The 14552-nt window shown below is 40.6% G+C and overlaps 1 protein-coding gene across 10 annotated transcripts in view; it reads left to right on the top strand.

Annotated features, from left to right (window-relative positions):
- Positions 1–14552, top strand: part of pecam1b (platelet and endothelial cell adhesion molecule 1b) — a 77385-nt gene that overhangs the window by 25951 nt on the left and 36882 nt on the right. The window lies entirely within an intron of this gene.

Genomic DNA, 14552 nt, shown 5'->3' with positions numbered 1-14552 from the left:
TAGGTTTTAATTAACTTCAGCTTTGAGAAGCTTCTTTCTGCTGAAGCCACTGTCACTAGCATAGTGACTGCGATCCTGAGGGCCACCCACATATTAGGATAAACCTCCCTCAGGTTCTTCCTTTCCAAGAACACCAACAGTTCCAGGGTGGTCATTGTGGGTGAGGGGAGAGTTGGAAAGTTCATCAGCTCCAGTGCCAACTCTTTTCCATCTATGTCTGACTGTCCGCCAGAGCTCAGGGTGTTGCTCAGTGTTTGACACTGCTTTGTCAGCTCGTTTCTGGGCAGTTCGGGGAAGTTGACAAGCACCCCAAACTTTGCCTGAACTTCTTCCAGGTGTTCAAAACGCTCATTGAGGGAAGTGATGCAAACATCAACCACCCTGTTGAAAAATGTAACTTCCATCTTTTTTAGGGCATTGGCCATTGGCTCATCAGGTGATTCATAAGAGAACTGCCTCTTGGTTGACCTCAGCCTCTTCTCCTTGAGGACAGCATCCACATCCATGTCCTCACACATGTCTTCAGCACTGATCTGAGCAGAGGCAAATCCAGTGGCTCTGTAGTCTTCCAGGGTGGCCTTTGTCTTTCTCAGGAGGTCAACTGCGATGTCAAGTTGCATTGACACAGACTGCATGACCTTACTGACCTGTTTGACTTTACTGAGGATGTCGTACCACACCACAGTGCAAATGGAGAAGCGGTAGGACCCCACTTCCTCAGCCAAAGACTGTGCCTCTATTTTGATCATTATGTCAGTGGCCTTGTCCCTCACCTCCAAAAGTGCATCTCGAACATGTTGAGCCTGATATCGCACAGCTTCCACACTGTTGACCCGGCTCTCCCACCTGGTTTCAGACCATGATTTCAAGGTAGTGGTGACATGGCTCATCAAAATGTCCCAGCGCTTTGTGGATGCTGAAAACAATGTAAAAAGCTTTTGGAGGTAGCCAAAGTATCCAGTGGCATCTAGGGAGCTTTTCGCTGCATCAGCTAACACCAGATTGAGAGTGTGTGCGCCACATGGCACGAATAGTGCCCTCGGGTTTAGTTCAAGTAACCTGGCCTGAACTCATTTGTTTTTCCCTCGCATATTGGCACCATTGTCATAAGACTGTCCCCTACAGTCCTCAAAGGGGATGTTCAGTTCTTGGAGCCTGTCCAGGATGAGGGATGACAAACTCTCGCCAGTTGATTCCTCAGCGACAAGGAACCCCATGAAGTGTTCCTTAACTTGTGGCATCTCCTCCATTGTAACAATCCTTAAGATGACTGATAACTGCTCTGTGTGGCTAATGTCAGGTGTGCAGTCCAGAATGATGGAATAATATTTAGCCTTCTTAATTTCTTCAATCATGTGGGCACTGATTCTCTCACCGATACATTCAATGAGTTCATTTTGAATATTTTTTCCGAGATATGTGGTATGGCTTGCACCCCTTTTGACTTTAGCAACGTGTTCTTTCATTACAGGGTCAAACATTGCCATCAGCTCCACTTCTTTAAGGAAGTTGCCATTGTTGGGTTTGTTGAGTGTGTCACATGTTCCCCTGAGGCCCATGTTTCTCTCAGCTAATGATTGAATGATGGCGACCAACCTTGTTACCACCTCACGCCATCTCTTCCTTTCTATGTCTGTAAGCGCCATCTCAGTCCTATCAATAGTTTGCCCCTTTTGTAATCGAATCTCTAACTCTTTCCATGATTCCATGTGTTTAGTATGTTCTGGAGTGTTCTCGTGTGTTTTCAGTCATTGGTGGCAATTTTTCCAGTCATTTAGTCCTGCACTGATTAATTTGTATTCCTTCTGGGAGAACAGCTTGCAGCAAAAACAGTAAAGGCTGTCGTTTTTCTGTGAGTACAATAGCCAGCTTCTCTTGATTCTTTCCCCATTTACCAGTTTTCTATAAAAGTATTGGTGGTGGCAGCTTCTCCCATCCTGTCTTTTTGGAAAAATGAAGTGTGGTTTTGCCTGATAGGGTCCTCTGCTCACAAACTCTGTTCTTACCTTATCAGACATGGATGGCCAGTCGGCAGGGTCAACAGCTGCTGCCTTTGTGGCGTCACGTGCTGCAGACTGTGTTGTGGTACTCGGGATCAATGTTTCCCCTGCAGATTGTGTAGCAGCAGGTTCACTTGGGACAGGTCGTGATATGTTTTCACCTGCAGACAGTCAAACATGCATGGATACAGTCGGACACCCAGTGTGTGTGTGTGTGTGTGTGTGTGTGTGTGTGTGTGTGTGTGTGTGTGTGTGTGTGTGTGTGTGTGTGTGTGTGTGTGTGTGTGTGTGTGTGTGTGTGTGTGTGTGTGTGTGTGTGTGTGTGTGTGTGTGTGTGTGTGTGTGTGTGTGTGTGTGTGTGTGTGTGTGTGTGTGTGTGTGTGTGTGTGTGTGTGTGTGTGTGTGTGTGTGTGTGTGTGTGACATTAACATGTACATTATTAGTAAGAGAAGTGCTATTGTAATGTGCAATAATAAACTGGACTCATGTGCTGCAGACTGTGTTGTGGTACTCGGGACCAATGTCTCTCCTGCAGATTGTGTAGCAGCAGGTTCACTTGGGACAGGTAGTAGTGATACGTTTTCACCTGCAGACAGTCGAACATGCATGGATACAGTCAGACACCCACTGTTTTACATTAACATGTACATTATAAGTGATATAGGTGCTATTGTAATGTGCAGGTGTGAACATGTGTATGAACTACCCACAACCCTAATAAACTCAACAGGCAATATCACAAAAAACTTGACTGAACTCACCTGCTACAGGCAGTGATGCAGTAGACTCAGGTTGTGCAGTGGTATTACCCAGATATTTTAACAATGCACCTGGAAATTACACAGAGAATAATGTAGTAGGTATCTATCTGCAATAATACTGAGCAGTTCAGACTAGCTGACATAATTTCCTGTGCCCAAATATGCAAAATATATTTTTTAAGTGATAACCTAGCTAGTTAATGATTTAGCAGAATTATTTTGTGTCCATTACCATTTGTAAGCTAAAGATGGAACAAAATAGATAGCTTTAATGATAATAAATATATATAAAGAATACAAGAAAAACCACACAGTGCAGTTGGTGTAAAAAGAGCTATCAAGCTAGATGGTAAAGCAGCTCATCTGCTAGCTTCTATCATACTATATATCAGCTGCTATCATTAGCTAACGTTAGCTAGCTAGCTTTATACCGTTGCTTGAAAAATGCCAATAAACACAAACAGTCATCAGACATACCTCTGTTTTCCTGGAGTTTTTCCTCCTCTCTCTTTCTTCGCCTTTTCCAATGCGCCCCAGACGGCTTTTTGTTGGGGTTGCCCCGCTTCATGTTGTGACAGTGAAGTTCTAATTCTCGTTCAAAACGCGAACGCGAGTGCGCGCGACACGCGAAACACAAATGGACAGAACCAAAGAAAACATAGAGAGGGGTGGTGCAGTGTTGGGGCGCCCCTACGTTTTATTTTTCATATTCTCAAAAAAACAAATGAATCCTGATCTGAGCGGCGCCTAAAAAAAAAAGGAATCTGGGGGGCGCCTACAAAAATAATTTTTTTTACATAGGCCTATTAAAAACAATTTTTTTTTTAAAATCTGGACTGCAACCCTGCGCTCCCTCTACAGTTCAGCGCCCTAGGCGAACATTTATAACGACAGTGCGGCGGGCCGGCCCTGTTTTCACACACTGTTGCTGGTATTTTGGCCCATTCCTCCATGCAGGTCTCCTCTAGAGCAGTGATGTTTTGGGGCTGTCGCTGGGCAACACAGACTTTCAACTCCCTCCAAATATTTTCTATGGGGTTGAGATCTGGAGACTGGCTAGGCCACTCCAGGACCTTGAAATGCTTCTTACGAAGCCACTCCTTCGTTGCCCGGGCGGTGTGTTTGGGATCATTGTCATGCTGAAAGACCCAGCCACGTTTCATCTTCAATGCCCTTGCTGATGGAAGGAGGTTGTCACTCAAAATTTCACGATACATGGCCCCATTCATTCTTTCCTTTACACGGATCAGTCGTCCTGGTCCCTTTGCAGAAAAACAGCCCCAAAGCATGATGTTTCCACCCCCATGTTTCACAGTAGGTATGGTGTTCTTTGGATGCAACTCAGTATTCTTTCTCCTCCAAACACGTCTAGTTGAGTTTTTACCAAAAAGTTATATTTTGGTTTCATCTGACCATATGACATTCTCCCAATCCTTTTCTGGATCATCTAAATGCTCTCTAGCAAACTTCAGACGGGCCTGGACATGTACTGGCTTAAGCAGGGGGACACGTCTGGCACTGCAGGATTTGAGTCCCTGGCGGCGTAGTGTGTTACTGATGGTAGCCTTTGTTACTGTGGTCCCAGCTCTCTGCAGGTCATTGACTAGGTCCCCCCGTGTGGTTCTGAGATTTTTGCTCACCGTTCTTGTGATCATTTTGACCCAACAGGGTGAGATCTTGCGTGGAGCCCCAGATCGAGGGAGATTATCAGTGGTCTTGTATGTCTTCCATTTTCTTGCTCCCACAGTTGATTTCTTCACACCAAGCTGCTTACCTATTGCAGATTCAGTCTTCCCAGCCTGGTGCAGGTCTACAATTTTGTTTCTGGTGTCCTTTGACAGCTCTTTGGTCTTGGCCATAGTGGAGTATGGAGTGTGACTGTTTGAGGTTGTGGACAGGTGTCTTTTATACTGATAACGAGTTCAAACAGGTGCCATTAATACAGTTAACAAGTGGAGGAAAGAGGAGGCTCTTAAAGAAGAAGTTACAGGTCTGTGAGAGCCAGAAATATTGTTTGTTTGTAGGTGACCAAATATTTATTTTCCACCATAATTTGCAAATAAATTCTTTAAAAATCAGACAATGTGATTTTCTGGATTTTTTTATTCTCATTTTGTCTCTCATAGTTGAGGTATACCTAGGATGAAAATTACAGGCCTCTCTCATCTTTTTAAGTGGGAGAACTTGCACAATTGGTGGCTGACTAAATACTTTTTTGCCCCACTGTATATAGAGATGTACTACCGCAAAAGTGTTCTCCGTCGGGACTTCCTGCAACAAAACCACGCCGTTATCGTGATTCTGATTGGCCAGAAGACATTATCAAAGATGTTCTATTGACAAGACAATCACTACGTGACAAAAGTTTTCAAAACCGTTTCTAGTCTTCGGTATTTCCAGACAAGTGGCTACTGAAATCAATCTTACTAGCTGCTGTCTGTGCAATTTACCCCGTGCGAGTTGGAGGACTTTATTTTGCTTATTTTAACATCATTTTTCAATGTTGGGATAAGCCATTTCTTGGTATGGCTGTAGCCTACCCCAGCCATACGCTGGCGCCGCCACTGCTCAGAGCAAACTCTGTAGGCTACTGGAGAGTATGTGTAAAAAAGCCGGATATAAAAAGGTACTATCCTTGTGGTAAACCCGTGAGAGAAAAAGCATTTGAGCTCATTACTGTTTAAGAAATAATCCTTGATGTGGTTTGAAATATAATATGTCGTTTAATCACGGCAGCATTTAGCTGTATCTGCCAGCAGAACAGCTCTGCAGCTTGCAGCTTGCCTGGCTCCGAAGGGGCAGCTCCAAAGCAGCTCCAAAGGGGCGTGGCCAGCAGCAGCTCAGTTAGATTTAAAGAGCCAGACCGAGAATCAGCACTTTTGTAGCGGGCCTGAAATAGCAACACAGTCTCACAGCATTTTGTGTTGTAGTCACGCAATTAATCTATTGATTCGTGTTCACCAACACGATTTCGCCATTTTTTTCGTGTCACAGAACGATTTTAAAAGCAATGTAAATAATAACAAATTAGAAGGAAAAAGAGATTTAAAAACATACAGATTTCAGTATTCTGACACAGAACGATTTTAGAAGCAATTTATTTCTATTGGTAGTATGTTTCGTGCCTACACCAAATAATAACAAATAATAAGGAAAAAAAGATGACATAAAATCCAGATTTCAGTATTCTGAGGCTCTTCGCCCCATTTATTTTCCTTGCGGACGGCAAAAAAACTCAGACATTATACAATTTAAAATAAAAGGGATAGGGTTAGGCTTAGGGTAAGATATTGAGTAAGAAAATGTTTTTATGAACCACGCAGCTTCTGGTATTCCAAGACCCAACCGGACAAAAAGACGTGGTGCAGGCACGAAACATACTACCAATAGAAATACATTGCTTTTAAAATCGTTCTGTGTGACACGAAAAAAATACGAAAATCGTGTTGGTGAACACAAATCAATATATTAAATTAATTTTGTGACTATAACACGAAATGCCGTGAGACTCGATTGGAAATAGCGGGGTATGAGGCATGGCAACAATGGTGATCTGTTTGGTATTTTGAGCAAAACACTTCAGTCATGGCCGTATCTACCATTGAGGTCACCGAGGTCCGGACCTCGGTAATATTTTTCGAGCTGTATATACAAAACTTGTGAAATAATTGCACTAAACGGGGTTATTTGTAGTACTTCCATTTACTGCCGATGGGGACGCTGCATAACTACGTAGCCTTGATTAAAGCAAACAGAAGAAGACGACATACATCAACAAACCACTGCATCCCGAACTTGTACCGGAGCAGCGAAGGAGTTATGAAGTATCTAGAGATCTGAGTCCAGCGGCTGCTTGTGTTTCTGTTCATCAGAACATCTTATGACCAGCAGATCCTGTGTGAACGCTCTACGTTAGTCAGTGGACGTCCGACAACACGCACACTAACTTATATTGCAGCTATACTTTGGTCTAAATTGCGTGAATAAACTAGCTGGAGAGCCAAAGTTAATTACATTCATCCAATGTCAGAAGGATTACCTTTTAACAAACGTTGTAATGCTTTTCTTTCATTTCAATTTGAGTAAAACAATGGATATATAACATTGTATTGCTTTCTTTTTATACTGACTCAGATATAATGAAAAGACTACGTCAGTCGAAGCTCAGCTTTGGTAAGGAAGAGACAGGACAGGCAGAGAGAGAGAGAGAAAGTGATGGAAGTCAGGGAGGAACTGCAGGTACAGTCACACAAAATAATGTAGGCTTAATACCCAGCTAGAAATGTTTGGTTCTAAAAACATTCTGAGAATGTTAGTCATTGTTCTAGGAAGGTTTTCAGCGTGAAGTTTTTGTTTGGTTCCCAGAACGTTCTTCTGAAAGGTAGGATAACATTCTCTAAAAACATTCTTAAAATGTTTGGTGATAACATTGTTAGAACATTATGCCCTCCTATTCTTAAAACGTTTTCAGCGGGAAGTTTTTGTTTTGTTCCCAGAATGTTCTTCTGAAAGGTAGGATAACGCTCTCTAAAAACATTCTTAAAAAGTTTTTGATAACATTGTTAGAACATTATGCCCTACTGTTCTTAAAACGTTTTCGCCAGAAGCTTTTATTTTGGTTCCCAAAATGTTCTTCTGAAAGGTAGGATAACGTTCTCTAAAAACATTCTTAAAATGTTTTTGATAACATTGTTCTAACATTATGCCCTACTGTTCTTAAAACGTTTTCAGCCGAAGCTTTTATTTTGGTTCAGAGAATGTTCTTCTGAAAGGTAGGATAACGTTCTCTAAAAACATTCTTAAAATGTTTTTGATAACATTGTTAGAACATTATGCCCTACTGTTCTTAAAACATTTTCAGCTGCAAGTTAGATTTTTTATGTTGCCAGAATGTTATTATTTTAGAGAAGGATAACATGGTTTATGTTAAAGAAAAAAAAATTCTATGGTAACAATTTACGAAAATATGTTTTCATTATTTGAACATAAAGACATAATATTCCTGTAATTGTTCAACTCAAAATTCCTGGGTAAGTGGACTGACCACTGTGGTCATTAGGATGATTATGATAGTTTACTTAACTATTGGTATTTGACTATTAACACATGTAAAAGGATGACTCGGAATCAGCTGGTGAAAGTAACATTTGTTTATTAGAAAAGGCGAGCTGGGAGTGGAGGTTGGTTATGGCGGCAGTGGGAAACAGTTGTTCCAGGGTGGGTAGAGAGGCCTGGCTGGTCTTGGGAGTGTGGAAGGCCTTGGATTCCTCCTGGGAGAGACACAAAAATGAGTGTGAGGCAAAAGCAGGCAAAGTTGTCAAAGAATATGCTGGTAAAAAGGTAGAGCGGCACGCAACAAACCGTTCACGGCAACAATCCGGCAGGGAATGAGCGCAGGCTGCAGGTTTTCATAGTGTGGCTGATGAGCAGGTTGCAGGTGTAGTTGATTGGAGATTGCTCCCAGCCGTGTAGAGCAGACCAGCAGGCGGGGGGCACTAACCCACTAACAGGGGTTTCAGGGACGGGCAGTGATAGTCGGTCCATTCTTCTATATGTCTGTCTTTGGTTTTCTAAGTGTTATTCGATCCATATGACAATAGAGATATGTGCATAAACAACAAAAACACTTGGGGTATAATGTTCGAATAATGTTATCACCAAACATTTTAAGAATGTTTTTAGAGAACGTTATCCTACCTTTCAGAAGTACATTCTAGGAACCAAAATAAAACTTCTCAATTAAACAATTCCTAGAACAATGAATGGTAAAATTCTCAGAATGTTTTTAGAACCAACAATGTCTAGCTGGGAACTCAGACATGCCTACGCAAGCCAGCAATATCATGAATTACATGCTTGTTTTTTTCTAAAAAGGAAAATGTGGTGACATCAGATTTCTTTTAAACATCCTTTTCAAACAAATGCAACAACTTTGTTTTTTAAAGCGCACTACAAATAAATCTGACGTTGACCATGACCCTGTTAATATTTCGCATCACAGGAACATTTTATAAAAAAATAATAACATCCTGAAAACATTATCCAAATGTTGCTTTCAAAATGTTCTTCTTTGGTTATCATGTAACATTGAGGGAATGTTCTATAAAAGAACATCTTTAATGTGTTACCCCAACAACATCCAAAACACATCCTTAGAATGTTGGAGGCAAAACTTTCCACCTTTGTTGACTTATCACATTAAAGGAACATTTTATAAAACACTTTGTCATCTCAGGCCTCAATAACATCCTGAAAACATTTTCAGAATGTTGCTTGGAGAATGTTCTTTATTTGTTATCATGTAACATTGAGGGAACGTTTTATAAAGAACATCTTTAATGTGTTACCCCAAGAGCGTCCAAAACACGCCCTTAGAATGTTGCAGGCAAAACGTTCTACCTTTGTTAACATATAACATTAAAGGAACGCTTTATAAAAACACTTTCTGTCATCTCAGGCCTTAATAACATCCTCAAAACATCCTCTGAATGTTGCAGTTAAAACGTTATGTCTTAGTTAACCTTAAACCTTATAGGAACATTATTTGAAATAATAAACATCCTAAAAAGGTTATTTGAACATCAGATTAAAACGTTTCTTTAAAACCTTATTAGAACCTATAGGTAACGTTAGCCAAAGTTGTGAGAACGTTCCCCGCTAGCTGGGATGTATTTATTATAAACGTTAGTCCTTAACATCTATCACTGTGTATATCATCATTCAAACATATTTTAAAAGTTGAACAAACCCCACACAGCTCAGTGAAATGTTGACTTTATTTGATAATTTCAGTCAAAACTAACGTTCATATTTCTCTTTTTGATTATAATACTGATGAACGTTCAAAACAAAGCACTTTGGCAACTTACCACATACGTTTTAAAATGCTTAATAAGCACCGTAACTATCATGATATAATTTCTCCGTCATAATCGGTTGTTTCCGTGAACGGCCGACTGTTGTGTGATGGCAAATGCTGCGGCTGCAAGACATTGTGGGGCAGCTTTTTCTCCTCTCCTTTCGGTTAGGGAGGTTCAGTGGTTCCTAAGCTAAAGGAGGTTATAAAGGAAGTTTGAAACCTCCTTTCCTATCATGTAGAGAATTCGAACGGCACTTATTATTAAGATGTATGCGCTCATACATCTTAAGAAAGTTATCACCAAAAATGTTAAGAATGTTTTTAGAGAACGTTATCCTACCTTTCAGAAGAACATTCTGGGAACCAAAATAAAACGTCCGGCTGAAAACGTTTTAAGAACAGTAGGGCATAATGTTCTAATAATGTTATCAAAAACATCTTAAGAAGGTTATACCAAACATTTCCAGAATGTTTTTAAAGAACGTTATCCTACCTTTCAGAAGAACATTCTGGGAACCAAAATAAAACGTCCCGCTGACATCAGATTTTTTTTTTAAAACATCCTTTTCAAACAAATGCAACAAGTTTGTTTTTTAAAGCACTCTAGAAATAAATCTGACGTTGACCATGACCGTGTTAATATTTGCAATAACAGCAACGTTTTATAAAAAAAAGAATAACATCCTGAAAACATTTTCAGAATGTTTCTTCCAAAATGTTCTTCATTCCTTCGTCATCTCAGGCCTTAATGACATCCTCAAAACATCCTCTGAATGTTGCAGTTAAAACGTTATGTCTTAGTTAACCTTAAACCTTATAGGAACATTATTTGAACAAATAAACATCCTAAAAAGGTTCTTTGAACATCAGATTAAAACGTTTCTTTAAAACCTTGTTAGAACCAATAGGTAACGTTAGCCAAAGTTGTGAGAACGTTCCCCGCTAGCTGGGTAACCCCATCTATCTATCTATCTATCTATCTATCTATCTATCTATCTATCTATCTATCTATCTATCTATAACTTAGTCTTAATTTACAATAGGCATAATTGTAAAACAACATACATTGATTGCAGTTATGATGTCATAATAACATACAATTGTATAAAACACAATTTGCTTACATCTTTGTTCTCTTTTAAGAATCAAACAAAACAGATTTAAATGACAAAAATAATGCAAACAAACAAGTGAAATGAACTAAATTGCTGAATTGCTTTTAATTCACTGGCAGGAGTGACAAGTGAGGAGGAGCAAAAAGTGAACAACGAGGGAGAAATTGAAAAAAGAGAGAGAAGAGGACAGAGAGAGTAATGAACAGGAAGAGAGACTCGAGAAGATGGAAGAGAGGCTGCCGGTTATGGAAAGGAGACAGACGTGGAAAATGAATGTTGACAATGTTTTGTGATCATTTTAGCCTCTTCTGCATGTCCAGATCATTAATAGTAACAATCAGCTTATTCTTATGCATTACACTATCAAAAATAATTGATGCATTGTCAGCCCACTGACATAGTTTGAAATCAATATATTATCCAATGTGTGACCCCCCACAGGACTTAAAAAGCACCTAACTAGATCATGAAAATCCCCAAAATCTCAGGGGGTGTCCCCCGAACCCCAACATATTTGGACCTCGGTATTTATGAAATCCTGGATACGGCCCTGACTTCAGTGACATGTTTTGTATAGATATGGCCTTATAATATATTGTTCACATATAGTATAATAGGTGAGCTTTAAAGGTCCCATGTCATGGCCATTTCTACAGATCATAATTCCATTGTTGAGGTCTACTAGAATAGATGTACATTGTGCAATTTTCCAAAATCACATTGGTTTCTCATACAGCATCTCTGTATAGTATGTGTATTCACTCTCTGTATAGTATGTGTATTTCCCCCCCCCCCCCTATGAGCCCAGTGGCCGTCTGCGAGACAGCGAAACCCAGCCCGAAACCAGCCCGAACAAACGCACCAGCAGCCTGGCTGGGAGTTTGTTTGTGTGTGTGCTCACACACCGACTCACAGCCTCGCCGTGTCCCGCCGTCTCATGGAGGAGAAATCGGCAGAGCTGCAGCTGAGAAAAGATTGAGTGTGTGTGTTAACGGCTCTGCGGATGTAATTTAACAGCTCCACGGATTGGTCCATTTGTATTTTCTGTGTTCGAGTTTTACTCGCTACAGGGTGTACTTTCAGTGATGCAAATTAGTCGCTTTTCGGCGCCTCCCGCTTTTTTAACGCTGATTTGGGTGACTTGTTTAATTCGTGGAGAACCGAAGAGTTTTCGTTTTTGTTGGGGGGTTCGGTCCGTCCGACTGACGGACGGACGGACGGACAACTTCTCACTTCAAAAAAGAAGAAGAAATCTAGATCGCAAAATAATTAAACAAGCGAGTTCCTGTTTTTCCTGGCCAAGGACAGGTTCATTGAACACAACACGAGCGTAACGTGTCTTCACCATAGGTCTTCACATGGTTGTGTCTCGTCTGAAAGGATTAACGGAGATCATCGGAACGCCGCTCCAGCTCTTCAAATATTGCAGTACCCATAAGGAGCCGTACACATGCCGCAGTGTTTGCGAGGCTGTGTCTTTAGTTGTAACACAGTGGCGATCTGTTGTTATTAGCATCTGGTTAACTAGCTATGCTAACGAATTTAAAGAGCTTTTCTACAACCAGGTGGAAGAGAGCTCTCTCCTGAGAGGCTCAAATAACCTCAGCTCAGTGAGGTAAAGGCACACCTGGATATGATCATTATAGTTATTAATGATACATTAGAGACTAAATTATTAACAGGTATAAAATACTATATGACAGTAACAAAAAAAAGTTGTTAAAAATAACAAGAATAGAGTTTGAAAGGGGAGTGATATGTAAAATATCCAAAAAGAAAAATCTGCTTACAGTTCTGTTTCATATGGGTGTTGAAAGATGTATCCATAGATCTCCTCATGTTGCTCTCAAAGTGCACCAGATTGATGCTTTTAACTTCAATAAAAAAATCTTCCCGGGGAAGCATGCCCCCGGACCCCCCGAGAGGAGGTTAGGTCCCCCCCACTTAAATCATGTTCACATGGATAGGATACTAAATACATTTGCACGCATCTTCTGTCCATATCTTTCTGTTTTGGTGGTCATGCCACAACCGTGCACGTTAATGCATGCATGCATGCATGCGTCAAACATGAGTCATGGTGAGATATCTGGATTAAGAGGTTGCTTTTTCTTTGCACAGCATGAAAGAAAGGCCAAATGAATGGGCTGTGATTTTAGTTTTTTTAAGCAGAGGTTGAGTTCAATAATTTGTACGGCCCTCAGAGGATGTTGTACAAATTGAAAGGAAAAAGGTTCCCCACCCCTGCTGTAAATAATAATAAAAACCCTTGATTTATAACTTAACATCTCTGTCTCCTATTGATCTGAGTAAATTATAAAGAATAGCCAGTTAATTGAAGGATTATAGCACAGGCCATTGTCAGATGGTATATTACGCTGTTTTTTCTGCTTCGAATAGTTCTCTCTTTTTTCACCATACCTGTGTTTGCATCACTGACTTTGAGGGTTTGTGACTTTGCAGACCTTTTACATCAGGGGTGCCCACACTTTTTTGGCTGGTGAGCTACTTTTGAAATGACCAGCTCACCGAGGTCTACCAACCAAAAATAAAATCCCAAATTGCAAGGGTTGCTGAATAACACGTTTTATTTATACATGGGATAACTACAATAGGGCTGCAACAAACGACTAATTTGATAATCGATTAATCTATCGATTAATGAAACGTTGAATCGACTATTCGGACTATTACTATATGCCTTGCACAATTTCTCAAACGCTCTTATTTAGCCATCAACTTTTAGATTTAGCTTGAACACATTGTGAACAAAATTAACATTGCTTTTCATTTAAATTAAATAAATAATATTTCACATCAAAAGAAACAAATGTTTTAACAAATCGTATTAAATAATCTGACAGAACTGTAAACTGAATAGCTGAAACTTTAACAAAATAAAGAGTAACTCTGTTACCTCTAATCATTAACCCATGTTTTTATAATTGAGTTAACTCCGTGTGTTGCTGCTAGCATACATAACAACTGACGTGGAAAAGTTACTCGTGGATGGAGCTACAGAGCTACTAGAAAGACAGTCGAACCCGGTGCATTCCTCCGTCTGGATGTGGTGCACTTTTGCTAAATGTTACCGTGTTACCGCCCTTACATGCTAAGCACCATTGGCAACGAGCATTGTCCACCTCAAGACAGGTAACAATTAACCACACCTTGGAGCGCTTCTCTCCGCCATCCCCGCCGTGTGTTGCTGCATGTAGTAGCCGAGTGTGTGTTACTGCCCCGCCCCCTCGCACACAGACGGGGGTGAGAGATCTCGTCTGGATTGGAAAGATCGAGAATACACCGACCATAGACAAAATGTTTTGTCTTTTTGCATGTTAGAAACGAGTTGGCGACACTAAGACTGCGAGATAATGTTTGTGTAGCAATAATACATGACCTTTCTCTTTCCCAACTCGCTACTCGGAGGGAAGTCGCTGTCATATGCCTTGTGAACACTCCGATAATGCCTCTCCACGTTACCTTTCTTTGGAAGAGCGACGCTTGCTTTACAAATAAGGCAAATAACCTTTGAATGTGACATCACAAACAAATATTCTTCCTCCCATTCTGGGTCGAAATGGTACGTCTTTAGCTTTTTGCTCGGTCCCACACTCATTTTGTTGTTTGTCTTTTTAACTTAATTTGAGTTTTCCCGGCACTTGACTGATTTTGTATCGCTTTGCATTCTGGGTTAACAGACTGGAAAGCGATAGGTTGCTTTTTCTGTCAATCAAGTAAACTCCTGAATTAAGTGGCAGGGAGGCCAAGGGAGGAGGGATCAAAACCTGTTTTGTCTATTTTAACGGAGCTGGAT

Source organism: Notothenia rossii, assembly GCF_949606895.1.
Source record: "Notothenia rossii genome assembly, chromosome: 1".
Classification (NCBI taxonomy): Eukaryota; Metazoa; Chordata; class Actinopteri; order Perciformes; family Nototheniidae; genus Notothenia; species Notothenia rossii.
Note: the sequence above shows the minus strand (reverse complement) of the source record. Positions and strands in the feature narration are given on the sequence as shown.